At 41.3% G+C, this 16,390-nt stretch overlaps 1 protein-coding gene across 2 annotated transcripts in view; it reads left to right on the plus strand.

Moving 5' to 3' along the window:
* znf827 (zinc finger protein 827) overlaps window positions 1-16,390 on the plus strand; it is a 67,259-nt gene that overhangs the window by 2,462 nt on the left and 48,407 nt on the right. The window lies entirely within an intron of this gene.

Raw genomic sequence — 16,390 nt, forward strand, 5'->3', positions numbered from 1 at the left:
TGTTTTAGCACCTAGTTGTTCACCTAGGGTAATAACAATTGATTCTCTATTACAACACCCAAATGTACCCACGGAGATGAATTTTCACAACTAGGATTTTCTTTTAAAAAAACAACCTCAGCATCATAATGACTAAAATATTTAAGGGCTTACTTTGATTATGTTTTTTTTTTATTATTATTATTAGAAAAGTGATGGACTGAAATGTAAGATCTGACATCTGAGTTGAGGGGTGAAAGCTGTATTTGGCACGGCATCATTATAGTAGAGTCTGGATCAGTCAAACATGAAGTCCAGTATTTTCCATCTTTTGGACATGAAAACCAGAGTAAGCCAATGTCAACCTTTCAATTAAGCCGCTTCATAATTGGTCTGCAACAGAAATACTCTTCACCCACGTATCTGAAATCATGTACTCCTGTGTAGGCACTGTACTCGAGCACTGCTGTGCCACTGCTGTGCCTGTGTTCCTGGGTTTAAATGAAAGCCTTTTCTGATTTAGGAGTTGTTTCCCTCCTCAGTCAACAAACTGTCAAAGAAAAGTATGAATTTGTCAGAAGCTTTTTGCGCTTTGTTTTGGATCTTCCCACTCAAGAATGGAAGTGTCACCTCATGCCATTCGCTGTCAGTCTGTGTGTTTTCATTATTCCGCCAACAACACCCCGGTGGTGTGCCAGCCAACAAGCACAATATCGAGCTTCAAATCTCTTCATCTGTGGTGAAAAAGGGCAAGCTAATACACTGGCTTTAATGCTGGAGGTGCTTTATCTTAGCACAGACCCAGATATATGGGTTGTGTAGCCCAGTGTGCACTGTCCTATTGTCTGTGGCACAGCTTGGGAGAGGAGACTATTCTTTAAGTGTGTGTGCACGGCACGCACATGTGAAAGTCAACACACAACCCTTCTGTGTCTGTGTTTGTGTGTGCGTCTGTGGGTACATAAGCCGGCTATGGAGGTCACAGTACAGTATGGCGCCTTCACTCTGACAAGTAAACATGACCTTTGGTGCCACAATGAAAACTGCCATTCTTTATGACCTTGCAGTGAGTTATTGTTTGTGTAATTTTGCTGCCTTATTACTAACTCTTATAAGTTAGGGTTGGTTAGAATTCTTGCAAGTTCTAAAATTTTGTGTGTGTGTGGCTTTGTGATTTCAAAAATGACATTAAGTTAGACAGAATAGTATTAAATGTTCTGTATTGTTAGGACACAATCTCTGCTTGAATGTACAAGCGGCTGTGTTGTCATTAGATCAAACAAGTCCCATTAACGTTTCTCAACCAGTTGTCATTTGTGTATGTTAAAAATAAAGACTGAGTGAGAGTCAATATCAAAAAGAGTAGAGGCTTAAGCGTGTTGGGAGGAGTGCTTGTATTCTGCTCCCTGCTCCGGTGGTTATCTACATTTGAAACAGAGAGATTTGAAACATTTCTACACAGAATTCTGCTCCCCCTCGTCAGCCAATAGCTGACTGACTGGGTGGCTCTCTACCTTACCGTAATGGCGGGTCACTGGCTCCCTTCCACTTGCTATGATTATAATGACCTTGGTGGGGCTGGGGCTTGAAAACATTGGATTAAGGGGAAAGGAAAATGAGAGGAGGTTTCCATTTCGCTCTTGGCATAAAATTTGTGGGGAATTTCTGCCAAGAATCCCCCACCTCACCACCGCCACGTCCCCCCCACCTCAAGTTGATGGGGCTTGGGTGCTCTGGCAGTGTCGGGCGAGTGGAGCTCAAGCGAATAATGATACACAGGCTTTAACTTAGAAATGAATTAAAGGGCAGGCGAAAGGTGGTGGATACCTCGCTTACAGTACACTGTTCTAGACAGCATATAAACCTGCTTTCACTGAACATTAATATTCAGTGGACAAACTAGATTCTGCCTTTGGTGTTTTACTTGATAGTAACAGAAAACACTGAGACTGATGTGAATAAACAGTTAGTTGGGCAAGGTTTAATGGGCTAGGTTTCAAAAAAGTAGCTAAGCCTTAGGGTGTGGATCAATACTTATATACAGATATTAACCTTATTTGCTACTTTAGACAATTGGCAAGACACATAGGCAGCAGGGCGGTTTACTGTCATGTCAGTGATAAATTACAGGCTTTATTCAACTTAAAAATAAATGTTTTGGTTTTTTTTTTATAGTTGAAGCTCTTTGTGGGTGTGTATGTTACCTAGGAATAACGTGGGAAATAAGAATGTTCTTAAAAGAACTTCCTTCACATTTGTGTGCCCATTTCTTTTTTATGTCCTTCATTATATTCTGTAGTCTCTATAGAACAAGGCTAATGCCTGGAATAATTGGTTGAATGAATATCAGTGCAGATTCTGTGGGTATCACATTTACCTTTGGTAAGTTTGGGCAAAATTTGTCACATATAAATAGAAAACTGTGTTGTAAAGCTGTGGGTGAAGTGCCTTGTTCACCTTCACATTGACAGTAGCTGCTGATGGAAGTGACTCTACTCAGATTTTTTCACTGTATGCAGATTTTCACCGCCCATCCAGCAGTTCAGAGACCGTCTAATTACAAGGCCCCCTCACTAGTCCTAGACTAGCACAGGGAATATAGCGTTGACGTAGGAAATTCCCTTCAGTGACAAACCTTATGTCTCATAATTGTCATGTCTCATATTTTCAGTTTTTATTTAAAGGCCCCTCATGGTGTCATTGCCCAGTACAAACATCAAACTTTTACTAACTCTCAACTCAAAAATAATGACTTATTAGCAGTAGTGAAATGCTTGCATGTGTCAGGACAGTGACAGTGAGAATGCACAGCTGTGTTTTAGTTGGTAGTTTTTGTACAGTTAGTAATGGTACTTGTGTTTTTACCATACTGTTTTGTACTCGACTGTATGTTCAGTACTCTCTGAGAAGTGAGTAAGTGTGCTCTTTGTCTTGGCACATGCAAAACATAAATTCAAAAGTGCAAATTCCATGCCCTTTCTATGTAACTCGTATAATCTTGAACATAAGCTTAAAGATCCTCAGTTATTATTTTACTCCCTGTTTTGGATCATTATGAATTCAGTCATTAGTCAGTTGTCACATCCCAGGGCAACAAGTAGTAGATCAGACAAAACCTCTGTGTCTGCATTGTTCAACCCAAGTCGATGCAAGTTATGTGTCTGCAAATAGCTATTTGAAACATACTAACTCATTTGCGATTTACTGAATTAATTTTAATGAGAAGTGTAAAGCTCATTGTATTTGTTGTATCAGTTTCAGAGAAGAATATGCACAATTTTCCTTTCCACCTATTTTTATTTATTCATGATTTCTGGATTAAAAAAAAAATAGTAATGCTAGCTAAGTATGAATTAAACCCCATGTCTTTGTTTTCTCTCTGAACTGAAAACGTGTAACCTTGATCTAAAAACTGTGGCACATATTAAACTCAGAATTTTGCATACTATTGCACCCCTAAATTGCTGCTCTTATCTTGTCCTATAAACAACAAATTTTGTCTTCCAGTGACCTCAGACAATGTCTGAGGTCACTGGAAGGAGACCTGAGTGTTTTAATAATTTAGTAACACAAATATGTTTTCAGCAGAAGAGCTGATAAAGTGTTTATATGTGTGTGCAAGAGTCAAGTTGTGTCTCCAAGGTCTATAGTAGCTTACCCAAAGTTTTTTTTAGCAGATCACTTATTTAATGGCAAAACAATATCTTTAATATCTTTAATAAAAGAAAAATAACATTGTTCTTTAACGTTTGACCACTTTTAATATAGGTATTTATGCAGTATTGTGGTGCAGATTTATGTATGGTGGGAGTTTGACATTCAGAGGGTTTCATCTACCGAGGGCTGGATATTCAACTTGAATTGTTCCTGAAAACCAGCTGAAATGTTATTGTAGCACCAGTCATCAAAGACTGTTAAACGTTGCAACTGAATGCTCAGTCGGATTATAGGTGTAGTTTGTTCCTTTATCAACTTTTTACTTGATTTAAAACATTATTGTGTTAATGTACTGTTTTCATGTAGACATACAGCTGTAAACAGTTAACAGTGATACTATTAAATTTGGGTTATACATGTATACTCTACTACTGGTATTTTTTTATTCAATTCAATTTTTCAGTTCAATTTTATTTATATATCGCCTTCCGCAATCAAAATAGTCTCAAAGTGCTTACTGGTACCCAAAGTTATTTTCAGTACCAGTTGTAGAAAAACTTTCACACAGTCCATTGCATTTACCAGTGATGGTAAAAAAAAAAAAAAAGAGAACGAAAGGGAAAAAAAAACATTAAAGTAGCTGTTCTTTCCAGTTTTTCATTTATTAGTTGTCTGCTGGGATCTTAAAAAAACATTGTGATACTCTATACCTCAGTTTGGGTCATATTGTAACATGAAAAATACTTAAAAAATTAAATGCTCACCTTTTTAAAATGTTGAATCACAGTTGAAAACATCTGATTCATCTCATTCGTCTGATTACAAATTGCTTAATTCAGTATCAATAACTTAAGTTGAAATTCACTGTGAACATTTTTTTCCCTTCAGATGTGTGTTATCTAATAATTTCAAAGTGCCTTCACTAAGCAGAGAATCCTCTGCAGCCCCAAGTCAGCTAACAGTACAGTACCTGCCTGTCTGCCTGGTCTCAATCAGAACCCCCTCTGTGTGGAATGGAAGTGCTTCAGCCTTGGTAACGATTTTTCCCGTGTTGACAAGTCACAACATGGAGATCTACAGCTCGGAGAGCAGCCCTTTGGCTACGCAGAGCCCTGCTTGCACTGAGTAATAGCAATCTCACAGGAGTAGCAGGCTTTCAGCTGGCAGCAGTTCATACGGAACAGCTCGCCGGTGCAGCTGGGAAAGACAGAGCAGAGTGGAGAGGGAGAGAGGAGCTGGTGGTGGTAGCAGTGGAGATGGAGGGAGGGAGGAAGTGGAGAGGAAGAGCTGTTAAGAGCTTTGGGCGGTTTCTCTGTTGTTGTACCACACAAGTGCATCCAGGCCCTGCAGGACAAGCCTTTAACAGGCATGAGGGATGGAGAGCATGAGAGGAGAGGAGGAGGAGGAGGAGGCGGCGGCGGTGGAGGAGGTGGTGGTCTGGGGAGCTGAAGCCGGCCAGTCGTGCCAGACGCCCGCTCTAAACAGGGATGTGATTTATTGCTGGACTCTATCTCACGTTTCACTCCTAGAAAGACACTAAAATTACATTGTAGAGAGATAAAGAACTTCCTCAATTGTCTTAGAAGAAAGACAATCGCCTGTGGGCTGTGAAGAAATTTTGGAGCATGTGGTACATCTTTAACTAGTTCATGAAACTGGCAAGTTTTTTTGGCATTGGGTGACATCTGATTTTAGTTTCTTGGCTATTGATTCTGCTTTGGTTATTGCTTTTTGACTGTCCCTGTAAACTTGCTGCTTTAGAATATTGTACAGTGAGTTTCCATAAGGCCTTCTTTTGAAACATGGTAATTCAGGGCAAGTCATCAGCGTATGTATATTTTGCTAGGGGGCTAAAAATGGCTTCTGGCCAACACGTTGATCTTTGTCGCCCTCACTGAATGCACTCTGCACAGCACAGTACTATGAGATGACCTCACTTCCTGTGTGGGTAGAGGAGGGCAGGAGGCCTCTTACACATGCACATAGATGTTCTCTGTCAAGCACAGCCTGGCTCTAGTTAGCCTTTAGTTCACTAGCCAGGCTAACCCCTCTCGCCTCTTGGTGTGGAAGTGTTTCCACATTGCACATTCAGCCAGTCAAGAGCAAGGGACAGGCTAATGTCTTTAACTAGCCAGGCTAACAGCTGTGTGTCTGCAGCTTTCTGCGATGTAGCATCAGTTTTATAGGGAGATTAAAAGTAAAGAGAAGGAGGGGGGCTGTTTCAGACACAGGATAGTAGGACCATAAGGCAGTGACAGCTCTCTAGGGAAACAATATATCACCTCTAAAAGGAGAGTGGAAGTGTTTGGCCGCAGGACAAAAATCCTGAGAAGTTAAAATCATTGATGTGATGTCATCTCTGAGAAAGCCATTGTCAATGCGGTGTGAGGTTATTTACGATCCTGAAAATGCAGGTGAGTTCAGTGTTGTAGGGGAGACTTCCCCATTTGTACAATGTAATTGTAGCATTAAAAGAACTATATGACTTAGGTCCCATCCTCTCATTGTTTACCAAGGGTAATTGGTAATTTGCGCACTTGATTTTGCTCTTGTGATGCTAATAAGATTAGCTAATCACTGGATAGTTCATTTTGTGCAAGGAGCCCTGTACCTTATGTTACCTGTAAAAACCTTAATCAAAAGTAGAAACAAATGAAACTGGGCAAATTAGCAGAGTAACATAATGAATGAATGAATATAGGTATCAAGCTACTCTAAAAAAGAACTTAATCAGATGGCTCAGCTCACGATTGCCCGTATGTTCCCACTCCCCATGAGTGTTTTGAATGGGGGCCATGTTGGTTCAGATTGCCATGTCATTAATCCCTCGTACTCTACAGGGGAGTGGTCAGCGGCAGATGTATTTGCACTTCCTCCAGAAGGTTTTCTAGATTAGCACAAATCCTCCCAGAAAAACCTCATTTGGCACGCACAGCCAGACTTTGTGCTCATCGCTGGCCAAAGACAGCCATCCCTCCCTCTACATCTCATTCTGTCTGACTCCCCTGATTTTTTTTTCATCCCCCACCTTGTGGTTCTCAGAGCTTAGCCCCATGTCGATTTGGACAGGGCAGTGTAATTGTTTGGAAGCTAGGTTCTGTCATTTGCATGTAGCAAGCAGCCACTTTTCCAGTTTCAGTGGTTTGACCTTGTTGTACCTGCCAGCCAGAAATGAGATCATCAGAAGGGTAGACGAGAAGCTGACATCTCTCCTCCACCTACCCGTGGCTTTAAGTGATGGTTGTCATAGCAATCATTATGCCACAGAACAGACTCAGTGGGTGAAGGATGGCTTTGAATGCGGCAGCCTCAGGTCACAACCTGGTTATGACAGAACAAATAGACCTATGAGGGTTGGTTGCAGTACACTGTATCTGTAAACAGCCGCATACATTGCATGTCAGGTTCATATAGATTTCAGGTCGAGATAGAAATTCCTGAGGCAATGTCTCTTTTTAAACCTTGAAGAAAGAGAGGCAGGTATTGGTATAACAGAGAGGGAAAGAGCAGCATGGGGCGAACAATGCCTCTCATTCCCATCAGCTGCCCTGGCCAGCATTTAACATGGAGATTGGAAACGGAATAAGCTCTCCCCCCATTCTCCCTGGACCTGCATGTAAATGAGGTTAGCGGTTAGCATTTCCTGCTGTGCCACAGCAATTCTTCTCCCTCTCTTGCTCCCTCTTTTTCCTTTTTTTTTTAAAATAATGGCCTGAAAGTGCTCCCCCTTTCCTGGGGTACGGACCGGGACCAATCCTGATTAGTGTCCCTGTCCTAAGTGACAGGCTAAAATCCAAGCAGGCACTGCCTTGGGCGCCTCTGCCAAACAGCCGTCAAACCAATACCACCATAAAAAAGCATTCCCCTCACACCCCCCTTACGCCTTCCTTGCTCCTCAGCTCATTCTCCTCTGCTGTCCTCTCTGAGCGTCACTAATAGACAGTGCCTCCATCGCACTGTGTCCTTACTTACATACATGCACATATAGAATTACCCCCACCCCCCACCGGACCTTGCTTTTTATCCCTGGGTGGACCGGGCTGCTATTGAATTGAGTGTCCCTTTTGCCAGTAGGGTGATTTACAAACAATACATGGACACTGTACACACTCCCACCTTCCACCCTCCTACTCTCTCTCACTTCAGTTCCACGGCCACACAATCACCTCTGTGAGGAGCTTCAGTATGCCAGAAAACTACGCAGCAGGGTGATGGCCTGTTCTTTTCGCCCTTGTTTCATAGAATGTACCCTGTCTTCTTGAGAATGCTAGTGCGACGTCCACGTCTTGGTTGAATGAGGCTACTTTGTCAACTGGAAGAAAAATTTATCTCACTAGTATGCCAAGTGGCTTATAATTAGTAGTTTTAAAATTAATAATGGTCGTCTGAGCTGTATTCATGACAACTTTTTCTCATATAAAGCGAATACAGGAGGGAGTTGTGTTAGTTGAATAGGGAACATGGAGATTACTCTGTTTGAAAAGATAAAAATTTGAAAAGTAAATAAGCACTGAAAAATATACCAGTTATCTCCCCATAGTAGCTCCAATAAACTGCTAAACACAGTACCATCTTCTGGATGATACTATGTCAGTGTGTAGGAAACACAGTGTACTTGATTCCCTGTAAAACAACCACTGCAGCACATCAAATTTATCTGGTTATATCAACCAAAATGTAATGCTGCCAAGTACATGTGAAGCAAGCAAACCAGCGTGAGCTTTTATAGGAATAATATGTTTAAATAACAAACATAAAAACAATTGTGCTGTGCTGAGCACAAATATGTCATATGCAAAATTTATTATATTTTTCACACATCTGCATGCAGCAGTTTTAAGTTTTTTTTTTCCTACCATATGTGGTGTTTTTTAAACCGTGCTTCATGTGTTTGCCTGTGTTCAGTTTCACAAAGAAAGATGCCACCCACATATGCCTATCCCTATGAGACAGAACGGGTGAAGTCTTTATGAATATGAACAGCTCTTTCTCACAGAATCAAGAGATTGGTCTGTGATGTAAAGTGTTTCACTGGCAATCAGCCCCAGTTATCAATGAACCTATGAATGAATTTTTTCCCCTAACTTTAAGGCATTTGCTGGAAATGTTCAAAAATCAGTCATGTTTTTAAACTTCACAGGCCTCATTTGAAGGGGAACATTCTCACATTTACTTATTAATGTGTTTGCTGTGTGTGTATATATATATTGAAAGATGTGCATCAGCTGCGATTATACATGGGTTCCTAACTCTATGGTTTAAATCTATCAGTGAAAGAAACAACAGAAACAAGGCAAATACAAATTATTACTTTTCAGTAATTCCTTCAGGTCAGTTAGTCTTAATTTGAATGAGGGAACATGCCATCTCACAGCATCCTTCTGAGTAGCCGACTGTTTTTTCAAAAATGAAAAGATTGTGTTTTGGCTGGTTACAGACAGACTTGGCATCTGGCTTTTATCCATAATAAGTGGGGTGTTATGAGATGACTCAAGATAGCAATGCAAATGATTACACATTTTGGATAGACAGTGTTTGTATTGGAATTAAAGCAATATTGTATTGTGTATTTAGCTCAAAAGCAACGGTACAATAAAGCAATTAAAGAGAATAAAAGCCTAAAAACACCTAACCCAAAGGAATACTTAAAGTAGACCAAAGCAATGGAAATTAGGAGAAATAAAATAGTATAATGAAACATGGAAATATTTGAATGAATCTGGCTCCTTCCATAACCATTTAACCAAATCTTTTTGCTGGTCAGCAGTTTTAAATACTGGGATTAGATTTATGCTGCTGGAATAATATCTCTTACTGACACCTTGGATTTAAATACACCAAACCACTCATGTATTTTGGGGTCATTTCCTTACACTCCTTGGATGAAAATCTGTTGCCCCCTTTTTCTTTTATTATTATTTAATTACATGACCATTTGCTATTTTGTAAAATTACATCAACATATATGCATCTACCAACAAACCAGCTAATGGGGAATTAACCTTGTGAGGGCACTAAATAATACATTTGATCTTTGATATTTAATACTTTTTTAAATTACATTTTTCTGAATTTTAAAATGATATTGCTTTCAATTTTGGACCATACTGTAACATATATTATGATGATTCACAGTTAGCCATTGTAGCTTTTATTGTCAGTCAAATTATCTTGTAGCTTTTCTTATTCATTCAATAGAGAGCTTCAAACTGAATTGCTTCCAGAGATAAGAGGAGGTGTGTACAACCTTGGTGGACATGAGATCTTTTCAAAACGTTATGCTTAGATTATTTACCAGTGTTGTAAGTTAGATTTAAAAAAAGAAAGAAAGAAAGAAAACAAATAAACATGACTCATCATTAGCTAAAACACTGTAAGCAATGAAGAAGTCATTCATAACAAAATAAAAATTTGGGCATAGAGTTTGGCAGTAAAAAATTATTCAACAGCCAAGGGCCAGTAAGGAGTTGACTGAGGCCAGTTAATGGCCAAACCAGAGTCATAGGAATGCCAGTTTGCTGGCTTTAGTGTTTCTTATTTTGTAATTAGCCAGTTAATCCTCTCCTGTCTGCTGTTTTACTGGCACACCCTCCTTTGTGCTTTGCTTTATTTGTTTTATTTACTCATTCACAGTCAGTGGCACCTCCAGAGCTGGTCAGGGATGCAGTAGCTTGCAGCTATTTAGACTGGTTCATGTTAGAAACACATCAGTGTGCTTTTGATTTTTATCATGTATATCATACATTTGTCAGTGATGCTAATAGATTAAATTGGGCTTCAAGCGCCTTTACAATAAGTGTGCCAGTCTCTGTATCTGTGCAATTTCTTAAGTTTGGGGGTGGGGCCGGTAAAGAATTATTGCTGTCATGTAATGCTGGGTGATATGATGATGTATACTTCATGCTGTTGTAAACCAAAGAGAACTACTCTTTCATGATATTGACTATAGATCAATAGGATGCAAAATATTCAATTTGAATGGTCTTTAAGTCACTGGACTAACCAAAAACTAACATTCCTGTCTGGTTATTTTATGCATTAATAATTTGTTGATTGACTGATAGCTGCCACTGATAACAGTTGGCTATGTTTAGGCTTATCATTATGAAGGGCATGTCCTTGATGTTGCCGTGCACAGAGGCTGCCACAGTCATCCCTGTGATTGGCAGTCAGTGTTTGCATCTTACATTCACAACTGAAATAAACTGTCTAAACAGGACAAGGAAGAATTCAGGTACATTAGTACTGCAGCAGGCTAAACAGATGAGACGCAAGGTGCAGCAACACCTTTGCATACATCACTTCAGCACCTTAACGCTTTCTTAAAACAAACTCTCACATCATGATCAAAGCTAGCAACACCATGCCTATACGTTGGCAAACATATAGGCATATAGGCTTGGCTAACTGCCAACTTGTATCTGGTAATAAAAAATAAATCTGTAGAAACAATAAGCAAGGCAGTATCCACATACTGCCTTGCTGTATGTGGATACTGCCACATACAGCTCGCCTGTGCTGATTTCTATATCACAAAAATCATTTCCATCACATTTGGCTGCCACTGACGATCTTTAGACAAATGCCTAATTGTTTTGAAGGGTGGGAACTCAGAACCACCATAGTCACCACAGTCACCCCCATTGTCTTTCTGGACTTCAGAATATATATTGAAGTCCATTTTAAATTTGATCAGGGTGACATGTGAGTGTCCTCTGACCGCTGACTGTCTAGTACATTGTACAGATCACCATTGATTTTTTTATGGCCTATAGTTTTTCTGGAGTCATTACTTTGTTTTCCTGAGGTGTCACAGTTCTCTCCATTCATAGCAGCCATAGTGTGTGTTTTTCCCACTTGATTGGCATGTGACAAAGTGAAGAGAAGAGAAATATCTAATACACAAACGTAACTTTGAAAGTCTCTAATAGGATGGTGCAGTGACTGCAAAGTGACTGCCCTGTGTCCACTCAGTTGAAATGTGGATTGGTAGACTGAGATGGGATTTGGCAGTCTCATGTATAATGTATTTTTTCTGATGATGTTTTTAGGACAGCGATAGGAAATGTTGGGCTGTTTTCACTCACCAATTAGTGTCATTAGCCAGGTAAAGCAGTTTGCTGCAAATTACTGCTAGAATAATAATCCCCAACATTTAGTGAGGCGCTCTCTGTGTTTAACTACAGAAATTTCAATAGACTGTATAGTATGTCATTTTCTGGTCGATTAGTTACTCAAACACCCTTTGTTGTAATGGTCTCACACCATATTCACACTTGTAGCAGTTGACTTTATCTGTTTCGCAATGTGGCAAAATTTCCAAATTATTACACATCTTGGCAACAAATACATCTAACTTTTTTTGGGAAACAGGTTTGTTGATCCCAACTTTTGCACTCATTTTAAATACAGTAATATATGTAGGACCCGTGTTGAGCTGCCACATAGTGTGAAACAGTACAGACGCACAGTAAATCACATACCATAATACAAATACATGTACAGGATGACAAGTATGTTCAGAGACACAAGTGGCGCACTAATTTCAAGTTCAGGTTCGAATCACATCAGGATAAGACAATAAAGTGACTAACATTTAGTTAGTAATGTGTCAGTTTATACTGCAAAGATGCAACAGACATACCACTTCTTTCCTTCCGGCAGTTTAGGTCCATAGCTTTGATGACACATCTGAGCTTATGAGCAAGGATTTTTTTTTTTTTTTTTTTTTTACATGAGATGCTAAAAATGGAAGGGAAAAATAAACCAGGGGGTAAAGTGCACTTCATCTGCAATGAGGAATTTCAGAGGTCTGGGGCTCTCAGTCGTCTCATTCTCTTCCAAGAACACTTCTCCTTCCTGTTTCACCTCTGGCATGCCGCCCAAAGTACCCACAAACCACGGAGGCCAAGGCCGAAAATACACAGATGGTAATTTGCACTACATTTCAATACGACTCAACCACCATTATATATAGCCCTGCTGCCTGAACCCTGATCCTCACTGAGAGTATCGCCTCACCTCAGATTCCAGCTAAAAGATTGGCTCTTTATGTCTTTGTCACAGACTACCAGTTGGACAGGATAAGAAAGGTAGCTGGAGTTGAAATAGAGGAGTCGATTCTGAGCTTTCGTAATGTTTGAATGTCTAACATGAACCTTGATCAATACGCAGAGGGTTTTTTTTTCCCTGGATCAAGACATTGTGTCAGCATAATTAATTGCTAGAGGGATGTTTAATGGTTTAGCTTACTCTTGCATGGAAGAAAAACAGGTGTCAGTTTTTCAAATCGCTCAAAGTAAAGGCCATGACTCCCACTTTATAACTGACTACGTATGGATGTACTGCTATTAAAAGTACAGTATATCTAATGAACACTTAATACAAATGGGTTAATTTAAAGGAACACTTTCCTTTAAACACTTTCCTTCCCAGTATAGGGTACAAGTTATATGACATTTTGCCTCAGCGATCATGTCTTTTCCATTCCTTTCTTGGTTGTCATGTTTCATCAACTTCCTAATGGAAATAATGCGATGGATAAACTTTGGAGTATTTATCATGTTGCTGCAAAGAACAAAAGAACAACAGCATTTTACAGATTGATGGAGCATAACTTCAACTGGGGGGGGGGGGGGGGGGAATATATGTATGCTAGCCCCCACACATCCAGCTGAATTTATTTAGAGCATCTGTGTTTTAATTATTTATTTATTTTTGATTTTTGCGTCTCTGGTTATGGGAATGGGTTGAAGGAGACATGTACAAGAAGGAAACCAAGCACATTGGTGTGAAATAGATCAAGCGAGTGAGAGATTATGGAAAAAGGAAGGGAAGCAATCCTGATCCAGTGTGTCCCAATTAATGGAATTACCTTCCTCCTCGGGAGGACTGTTAGTCATTTGCAGAGACGTGAGCCCGCCAGTAGAGCGTCTCTCCCACCATATTGTCCAGCAAGCGCTAATAAGGCAGCCCTGACCGCCGGGCGTGCTCATTAGCATAGCCCGCGGCCGTGGCAACCCCCGCCAGGGCCCAGCCGGACACTTAATTACCGCCGCGGCTCCTTCTTCACTACATCCATACTCACCGCCTTCCTTCCTATGTCCTAACCCCTGCCCTGCCTCCTTAACCCACCCCCAAACACACACATACATACACACCACCATCACACACTCCTAGTCATAGCACAAAGGATGTGAGGCTAATCATTTTGGTGATGTAAATGTGATTGCTTTAGTCTTGCTATGTTGTGGCAGCCTTTTATGTTATCTCATTTTTTTATGGCTTTGCGGTCAGCAATATTTGCGATTTTAGTGATTCCCTGACCTGCACTACCTCTCTCTCTATCTCCTGCTCTCTCTCTCTCTCTCTCTCATTGCTATATTAGCTCGTGGGCATGACTCTCCTTTTGACATCGCCAGAGTATTGATGCACCTCCGTCCAGCCTTAATCGGCTAATGGCCTCCTCTTCTTTCCTGTCCAGCCAAATCAACCCCTCCTTTAACCATCCCTCTATCTGCCCCTTCCTTCCTTCACCCTCCCATCTCCTCTCCCCCAACCCTGTTCAGGCCTGGGGTCAGTGAGGCCAATTTTCATGCCTGGCTAAGTCACAGAGTAGCTTGTGTGTGTGTGTGTGTGTGTGTGTGTGTGTGTGTGTGTGTGTGTGTGTGTGTGTGTGTGTGTGTGTGTGTGTGTGTGTGTGTGTGTGTGTGTGTGTGTGTGTGTGAGAGAGAGAGAAAGGGAGAGAGAGGGAATATGTTAGTCAGCAGCCTCACACAAGTCATGTGTTGGGTGACCTCCTGACCTACCTTTACTCCAGTCCCTTGCTCCTCTCTCTCTTCTCTAAATCGCACTATTCCCTTTACCAGCAATCATTTTGTGTGACAAGGTTAGGTGAAGTCTCGCTGACTCCTGTACTGAACTTGTATGTGCATGCACACACACATACATGCACCCCTCTCTGACCTAGAAAAGACATGGCCAAAATAATCCTGCCAAGTTCACAAATGGAGATTGTTGACAGGACTATGTGATGAAACAATGAACAAGTCCACTACCTGAAATGTCCAACTGTTAGATGTAGTTACAGGCTGTGAGCTCCCTGTCTATTTATTGTGACAGGTTAACACAACAAATAGATTTCCAAACACTGTAAGTCACAGAGGGGCTGCATCAAAATATTTTTAGCTGCTCAGCGTACATCTCCGGTCAAGCTCAAAACAGTTTATTCTGGCCAGCCTTGAAACCTTTTGGCCCTCTCTTTATGCAGCCTCAGCCTGCACTTTGACTTGTTATGGCTCTCTCTTTGTCTATAATGTGGTGGCGCTATACATCTCGGTGGCCCAGGGAGAAAATCCCCCGCCGCTGCACCACTGAATCACCCGTGTGTGAGTGATAACAGATCCAGACTGCTGAGCACCCTGCAGCTGTTTGTCTCAACATGCAAGTCATCCCCGCCATTACACCGCTAAATGGTTCCCTTTCAGTGGCAGACGCTTGCCGCCTCGGCCCGTATCTTCATGCCTCCATCACTGGGGGGGTGCAGTTACTGTCGCTGAGCCAGCCACCGTACCGGAGGCAAAGCAGTTGAATGTGTGTCAGAAAAATGCAGTGGGGGAGGACTTAAGCATTAAATCACATTCTTGGTTGTGTATTTGCAGTTTTAACTTGTACGCACGTGCATATGTTTGTCCCCATGCGTGTGGTGGGCATACAGCAGCAGTCGTGAGACCAGAGCTCAGACGAAGGCCCCTTAGAGCTTGGGCCGGAGACCATGACCTTGGGAAATGTCATTGCGCCCACGGGGGTGGCTCGCCTGTGACACACAAAGCCATGGTAGTGGAGTGCATCAGTGCGCTGGAGCACTCTGGCAGAAGCCGAGTGGTGTAATGTTGCATTCTGCTGCACCTAACCCTGAGGTTTAAGAGTAAACCTAGGAAGCAAGAGAGTTCAGCCTCAAAGCTGAGACCTTGGGTCAGCAATCTAGCGATTTCCCTCTAACCACATTACAGCCATTAGTGGTTCTTGTTGCTTTTCGCATGTCACATGGAAATGGGTCAAGCCCTGCCCTGGATGACTCATTGGTGCTTTCTCCCTCTCCCTCTCTTTCATTCCTGTTAACCCTACTCAGGTGACAAAATGGCTTCAAGGAGCATGAGAAATTATGTTCATAATCTGCTCATTTTGGTTTTTATCCACCTCAACCATGCAATATATGCTCATCAGTCTGTTACTGTACTTCTTGTATTGTTTGTCTTTGTGAGGCCTGTTAGACATGGGTTAGACAGTTTTGAAATTCCTAAAACCGATATTACAACATAATCTGTTGCATTGGTTTTTGACTTCTGACACTTCTGTCAGGGATTGTTTCTGTTAAATGTGATATGGAAGTGTGTATTTGTTAGAGATGAGAGGATGTTGGGAAGTGTGTAAGCCCTGTTTGATATCTGTTGCAGCAGGAGAGTAGCGGTCGTACTGGATTGTGATTGTGGTCACCTTTGTGGACCATGGTGAGCCACACTGGCCAGATGTCAGCCAACTCTAATGATCCCAACAGGTTGCTGGGCTGGGTTGCTTGGCAACCATTTTGCCTTTGCCTGTAAACAGAGAGCAGACTCACTAGGCCTCTGTAAGGGTTGTGAGGGTGAAGACAGCTTTGGAGTGCGTAGATATATGTATGCTGGTGTGTGAGACATTTTAAATAATTCTTTCATGGCCTCATGTTTTTGCAACTGTACAAGTGCCCAGTTTTCGC

The sequence above is a fragment of the Toxotes jaculatrix genome, chromosome 4 (genome assembly GCF_017976425.1).
Source record: "Toxotes jaculatrix isolate fToxJac2 chromosome 4, fToxJac2.pri, whole genome shotgun sequence".
NCBI classification, from domain to species: domain Eukaryota; kingdom Metazoa; phylum Chordata; class Actinopteri; family Toxotidae; genus Toxotes; species Toxotes jaculatrix.